General features: G+C 41.8%; 1 long non-coding RNA gene across 1 annotated transcript in view; it reads right to left on the bottom strand.

Moving 5' to 3' along the window:
* Positions 1-6,695: 6,695 nt before the first annotated feature.
* Positions 6,696-7,600, bottom strand: part of LOC107310553 — a 4,074-nt gene continuing 3,169 nt past the window's right edge. Inside the window, exons 2-3 of the long non-coding RNA XR_001553635.2 lie at positions 7,373-7,541; positions 6,696-6,868 (exon numbers count right to left, since the gene is read on the bottom strand). This is a non-coding gene — a long non-coding RNA (uncharacterized LOC107310553). The remainder of the gene's footprint in view (positions 6,869-7,372; positions 7,542-7,600) is intronic.

Raw genomic sequence — 7,600 nt, 5'->3', positions numbered from 1 at the left:
GTGTTTTTGTGTTTGTTTTTGTAAGAAAACCAATTACAAAGTGATGGCAAATCTAATAAAAACACTAGATTTCAATGAGCAAAAATGTTTCAGAGGATCTTATGTATTTTAAGAATAACTGTAGCTTGATACTGCAGATACAACAAATTGCAAAGATGCCGTAAACAGATGAGAAACATAAAGAAATAAGAGGAAATCAAGACCATAATAAGTGTGTTTACATGAAGGTGGACAAACTGGTACAAGAGAGATGTCAGCTGTCAGCACAGATAAACTGGGAGAGATACCAAAAGGGGAAGGAAAAGGAAACCAATAAAAAGTGCAAAGAAACAGCATCCTTAAGGCTAGAAGTTAAGCTGTGAAAAATCACACTGAGTTCCCGTCTCAGAAGTACTGACATTGCTCTATGTGTACTTTGCAAAAGTAAAATAAACAGCCAGCCAGGTTTGTGAAGGTGCAGAAGACTACAAGAGATGACTGAAAAGGTGAATGGTATGGTAATGGGAATATCTATATCCTTAAGGAAGTGTTGCATCAACATTAATTATAGGCAATGTCAATGATAAATACCTTTCATCCATCCCAACAACATTAAAACAACAACAACCCCACAAACTTGTAGAAACTTCATCTGTAGCCTCTGTCCTCCTGGTCCAGAGCTGAGAATGATGGGTTTTCTTAGTGAAACACCCTCATCTACCTTAGTGGTTGAAGAACAAATCATCAGATGGGCAGCACTGGGGAAAGCTGTCTTCTTCTATATATGTAATTTCCCCGTTCTCAGCGTTATTGTTTTCAGAGAGGACCTACTTCACAAACATAGCAGGAATAGAGAGTGCAAGAAGGACACACACCATGTGTTCTTCATTATAGGGCAGTACAAGATGCTTTTTGCCCCAGCTGCTAAAGGACTTCTGCACACAAAACACCTGGAGTAACTATGCAATCAAGATCACCTGGATTTCCCACTAATTATCCCTCTGCATTAGCAACACAAGGAGAAAATGAGAGCACACGTATATTCAATTGTGAAGCCAAATGGATCTCAAAATGGCAGCACCCAGAAGCATTGCAGATGGAGAGTCCCTTGGGCCACCTCTGTACCAAGGGCACACACCGCTCCTGTACAGAGACCCCGAGAGCCCAGCCACCAGACTCTCAATGAGCCTCTGCTGAAACATGCAGCCAAAGCCATGCTGCTGCCTGAGCACAACACGGCTCTGCCATCTGCAGCCCTGCTGGGGGCTTTGCAGTCTTCAGTGCTGTGTCACATCAAGCAAATCAAATTGGTCCCGCGACAAAGATTTTATAAAGATGCCTGAAGTGCATCTTGCATATTTGTGGGAGGTGGGAATAATCACGCTTTTTAAGGGCTTGGAATGCACTTTTTGTGGGGCAGGTGCTGCTGTGAATAAATAACAGGCTCCATCGGAGCGCACAACTTGTATGTTCCTCCTGCCTGCATGACACCTGAGCTGCGCTAGAGGGCTGTGTATCCCATTACCCATCCCCGGTGCCAGCTGCTTCCCATACGTGCAAAATCTGTACAGAAAGTTCCCTTCCAATTTGAGTTGCTGGCCAGGATAGGATGTCTCCTGCTTCTGCAGCCCTAAAGGAAACTCCACCTGATGGGAGCTGACTCTCTGAGTCACGTGGGATTTTCAGCATGATGCTGAAGTTAAACTTTTCACAGTTTGAAAACAACTCCGGGTGAAGATGGCAGGAGCTGAAGGAGTTTGGCTGGAAATTACACACTGCCTCTTAATCCATCACTGCTGTGCGGCAGCTCTGCCTGTGCAGACTCCTGGCTTTTCTGGAGGTGGCTGGGATGGCTTCAGGCTTTTGGCTGTTTTATGCAAGCAGAATTTCGTGCTTTGATATCGTATCTGACATGACTTTTGATCCAGTGGAGGTGATGCTTTATTTTTTTTTTCCCACTGGGAATATTTTATTTACATTCAGCACTGCTAGAGCATATTGCAGCTGCATGTGTTACTGTGAGAAGGGCATTTCAGAATAGCCAGTATATTCGTCAGAAATAAATAAATCACATAGAAATAGAGGAAAGATGATGTTTCATGCTGGCAGACAGGCAAGTTTTGGAAAATAAATAAATAAATTAAGAATTAAAACTCATGGAAAGTGCATTTGGCTCTCCCTGTTAGGGCAGATGCACAGGGAAGGAGCGTAACCAGCCAAGGAACACCGTGTGCCTTAGGGAACCCCCTGCTGAAGGACATGCATATAAGTGAGAAAGTCAAACACCCCTATTATTTGTGCTGAAAAGGAGGCTGCAAAACTTATTCAAGCATTTGAGCTACAGAGGGAATTGTTCATAAATGCAGATGAAATTAAAGGGCACACTATTTAATGAGCCAGATTGATGTGCACACTGATAAGATATAGTTTGAATTGACTAAATGTCTGATTTGGGTGAAATAGTATTATTTTTCTTTCTTTTTTTTCTTTTTTTTTTCTTTTTTTTCTTTTTTTTTTCCCTTGAACAATGTTATCTATGATTGTTTTCATTTGTAAGCTATGTATGTCCTTTGCTGTGACCCCAGTCAGAACTGACACTTGCCAAATATTAGGTTTATGTAAATATGTACATATATAACAATAAAAATAATAAATCACTATCCTAATTTATGCCACTTGAAGGCCCATTTAAGCAAATGAATTTTGTGCTAACAGAGTTCTCATCCCACCTAAGCCACGTTACAGACTGATCATAGCCTGCATGCCTGTAGAGGGCCTCACCAGAGCACACTGCGAACTTTTCAAGTTACTTACCATGATAGCTGACCTCTGTGCTGACCAATGGAGACACGTGAGATTGTTGCACATCATCATTTTCTCTTCCTTTTCCTTGAATCACAGACTCATCAAATAACTTAGTCTGGAGGATCTTAAAGATCCTCTTGCCATGGTCACTGTTGCTACTCAGTAGTAGACCAGGTTGTCCTGGGTCCCATCTGACCTGGCCTTCAGCATCTCCAGAGAAGGGTCATCCACAAATCCTCTGGGTAGCCTGTGCCATGGCCTCACCACCCTCTGAATATAGATTTTTTATTTTTCCTAAAATCTAACCTAAGTTTCCCCTCTTTTATCTTAAATCCATTCCACCTCTGTCCTATCACTATCAAAGCATGTAAAAAGTCAGTCTCCCTCCTGCTTATAAGTTCCTTTCAAGTACTGGAAGGCAATAAGGAGGTCTCCCTGAAGTCTTCTCCAATTTAAACAAGCCCTGCTCCCTCAACGTTTCATAGGAGGGATGTTTCAGCCTTCTGATCAGCTTTGTAGCCCTCCTCTCCAACAAGAATTGATAGGGTGGTCATTTTTGCTTACCTGCAGTGTTATGAAAGCACAGTTGCTGGGAGCTGGTAGACTTAATAAAGTATTAAGCTGATCTGGATTTATAGTCACAGAACTCTTCCAGTTGATGCTGTTACTCAAGTGCAAACCTCAGCAAGAGGACTTCCACCAGAATGTGGTGTGAATTTACTTTATGAGTTAAAATGATAATTTCAGTGCAGACTAATTGAAAGAGCTTGTTACATGAAGGTGCTCAGAAAAGTTTATCTGGACTTTTAAGGGGATTAGTTAAACTGCATTGATTAAAGCCCTTTTTGGCAACTGTCAGAATTAAAGTGGCTTTGACTTGATCTGGTTTAGTTCTCTTTCAAGGCTAAGTCATATTAAGACCTCTTCAACTGCAAAATGGGAGGCTTAATGCAATTTGACTAATTCACTTTACACTCCTGCTTTCAGTTCATTGAAATCAGCTTCCTTGATTGTCCTTGTATGGGAAAACCTGAGCAAAAAGTCAGGATCACATTAATGGAAACAGCCTAAGAGTAACTTTGAAAGAATTCCAAACAGTTAAGAACACATTCAAGACATTTCTGTCTTTGTCACCAATGGTCTCTAAGAATTTCAGGAAAAGATGTTGAGGTTCAAAGAGGCACAGTGAGGAACTGAGCCTCAGTGCTGAATTGTAGCTGCCTATCAGGATGGTCAGTCCTGCACTAAAAATGTACTCCAGCCTAAAATAAAGGAGAACAAAGATCTGTTAGGAAAAAACTCTTCTCAGACAGATCGGTAATGCATTGGGACAGGGACAGACTGCCCAGGGAGATGGTGGAGTCACCATCCCGGGAGTTGTTGAAGTGTGGCACTGAGGGACATGGGTTGGTGGGGCAGGGTGGTGGTGGGATGATGGTTGGGCTGGATGATCTTGGAGGTCCCTGCTAGCCTTAATGAATCTATGATTCTATAACAAGTTCAGAAAATTCCTCTCAGCCCTGAGAATGGAGGGCTTGGGTCATGGGCTGAGAGAGAAGAAGACTGCTGTTTGAATATAAGGAGGAAGGAGATTTTATGTAAAACTCTTTGAGGTTCGTTCCAATCCAAACAATTCTAGGATTCCATGACTGTCTCTGTAGGTGCAGGTTGCTTTCATAATATACTTCATTGCTTTGAAAAATCTATACCCTATTGGCACTGTCTTTTTAAGACTAGAAATTGTTATTAATGCAACAGTGGTGCAGACAGTAACGTTACAGTGAGCGCTGCTTGCAAAGACAAGGTTACTGTCTGCACCAAATTAATGGCTGTGCCTCGGCATAGATTAGAATCTGTATTGCCACATTAGATGAGAGGGAGAGTGAGACAGGCTTCTTGTACTGCTGAGATCCATTTCAGAATTGAATCTCACTCCAAACAGCAGCATAAGTGAAGGCAGAAGTGGCAATCAGCAGGCCCATTTCTGTTTGGAGTTGGCTGCGTGCATGACTGAGCGTGAATGGGCTGTTGATGAGTGGGCGGAACTCCAAGGGACTGCGGGCAGAGTGAGGCAGCAGTGATTAGCTGCCACTAGGGTAAGTTACTGTCTCCTGTATGCTAAAGATATACTATCCTTAATAGTTCATTGGCTAAATGCGTTCAGATGGTTGATATTGCCTGGCCGGAAACATTCATTCACATAATTAGTTTACCTTCTTAGTTTAAATCAAATGGAAAATCCCCCTGTAAGGCACAACTTTGGCTGTCGTGCCAGTCTTAATCAGTGCAGTGCTCTTGACTTTGCAAAGCATTCTGGTGCACTCCGAGAGAAAAGTAAGGTCCCCTAATCCCCCGCCTTATCATAGAGCCTTATCACAGCCCTTCTGGAAATGCTCTGGATTTCTTTCTGGATAGCTTGGCTCCAAGATTTGCAGCAGTTGTTGGTGAAGTCAAGGGAAAGCAAATCCTCATGTGACAGGGTGTTCCCCGTCAACAATATGAACTCCAGGAGTGTGACAGGAGGGAAAGAGGATGACTCACTTCTTGTCACTAATCCTCTGTGTCACATACTTGCAGCTATATATTTTTTATTCCAGAGGAACCTCATTGATTTCACCATTATAAATAATCTTCAGATGGCTTCTCCGGGAACCACCAACATTTATTGGACTTAATGAATTAATCTTTTCTCTCCATATCATAACAAGACAGACACCTCTAAATACGGTGTGTATGAGGCAGAATAAATAAATAAATAAATAAATAAATAAATAAATAAATAAATAAATAAGGACCATAAAGAAGAGTGTCTGATTTTGAAATACCTTTAAGGGCTTCACATTTAAGCCAGACCCTAAAAAGCAGTGGAGTAATGCTATTTAAATCAGTGATTGCATTGCTCCATCTCTTTCTGTCTCACTGGCCCTATTTTGCAGGGAATAACATTCAGTCTGGAGGTAAGTTTAAAATCAGCACTGGCCCAAGAAGTTTCAGCTTAAGTGATCCTTTCATCATCCTCCTGTGCTTTTGGTGGGGGAAGATGGATTTTTTATTCTGTGACCCTGAGGAGTTCAAATAATTGAATTTCTCTCCAAAAAACTCCTGAAATGTCAGGGCTGAGAAGGAGAAAATCATGTGAGATTCTCAACATTGCACAACCACACCACAAAACGTGGCATAATTCAGTCTGGCAAACTGGCATCTAGCAAGGATTATCTTTAGCTCATTTAAGGCATAGTTATACTTGCAACAACATAAAATGAACATAAAACTATTAGAGTGTCCAAAGGAGAGCTACAAAGATGGTGAAGGCTCTAGAGGGCATAACAGCTCCCTGTGTGTGCTCAGCCCAGAGTAGAGGCGCTGAGGGGAGGCCTGATGGCGGCTGCAGCTCCTCACAGGGAGTGGAGGGGCAGCATTGAGCTCTGCTCTGTGTGACAGCGACAGGGCCCGTACAATATAGCCCCACAATCATTTTTCCATTAATTTTCATCTTTCCCGACTCATTTAGCAAACAAATACATCTTGTGTACTTGCAGTCCTGTGCATTGAAACATAGCACACAGTTCAGTGTGGTGCCAACCCAAGGGGCTGTCACAGAATCACAGAATCATCATGGTTGGAAAAGACCTTCAAGATGATCCAGTCCAACTGTCCATCTGTCACCAATATTTCCCAGTAAACTATGCCATCAGTCCAATGTATAACTGTTTCTTGAAATGTTGCTTTCTGTCCTTTCAGACCTCACTGCTGTGTCACTGTTTAACTATATTTCCTGTTAATACCTCAGAAAAGTAATATACAGAAGAGATTTGTAAAACAGAGTGGACTGCGTGGACAAAATATCTGAGATTAAGTGGCAAACCCAAAGCTGCAAATGTATCCTCAAAAATGTCCACAGACTCTTTGTGTTAGCAAGGCAGATATTTTATTCAAATGGAAATCAATCAGATGTTTTTTTCCAACAATTCCAGTAGAGAATACTGCTGTTTTGTTGTCCAGCATGTAGCTGAAGAGGAATACATTTGGGGAGACGCAGAGACACGGCTTCTGTGATGCTCGTTTGTGTTCCCTTTCATGCTCTCTGTGCAGTGAGAAAAGCAGGGAGAGGAATCAGGCTTCATGTAAGGAAAAGTAGAATTGGTATCAGGTAGCAAAAGCTATGACCCAGAATAGGAACTTGAACTAGGTTACCAAAACTGGAAAAGAAGATCTAGCAGGAATTACTGAAGGGTGAGTCCTTGCAAACAAGAGATCAGGAAAGCAGTCTGTTTAGATGGCCCCTGCAAATGGAGGCTCTATTGCTAAGAAAATGAAGCTTAAGAAATTCTAACAGAAAAAAAATATATAAAATAAAAATAAAGAAATAAAAAAGAACAAAAAAGTTTCCTTAAAAAGGAAGCACAAACAAGTAGAACCAACCAATAAGATAATAAATAAAAAAAATTATTTTCAGATGGTTAAGAAAGAGAATGTGCATGGTGCTGAGTTCCCTTTCTAAACGGCTACAGGCAGATTACAGCTGGATTCAGATAATCATGGGCTATATTCATGGTCTGCGTGTTTCTCAGTACTTAGATAAACGTACTTCTGTCTTTGAAGAAAGTCACGACTCTCTCAAATGGATTTGTAGAGGAGTGAAAGGATAGAGGCATGCCAAGAGAAACAAGCCTGCAACGCAAACACAATGCAAGAAAGGAGGAGCAGCCGTGTGCTATCAACTCCGGGCAGTACCGTTCTTCTCGTCCCCAACTCACCTCTCACATCTTGCTCACCCCATCACTTGCATGACAGCCGTGGCTGCTGCCGCAAGTTT

This window comes from Coturnix japonica, chromosome 2, assembly GCF_001577835.2.
Source record: "Coturnix japonica isolate 7356 chromosome 2, Coturnix japonica 2.1, whole genome shotgun sequence".
NCBI classification, from domain to species: domain Eukaryota; kingdom Metazoa; phylum Chordata; class Aves; order Galliformes; family Phasianidae; genus Coturnix; species Coturnix japonica.
Note: the sequence above shows the minus strand (reverse complement) of the source record. Positions and strands in the feature narration are given on the sequence as shown.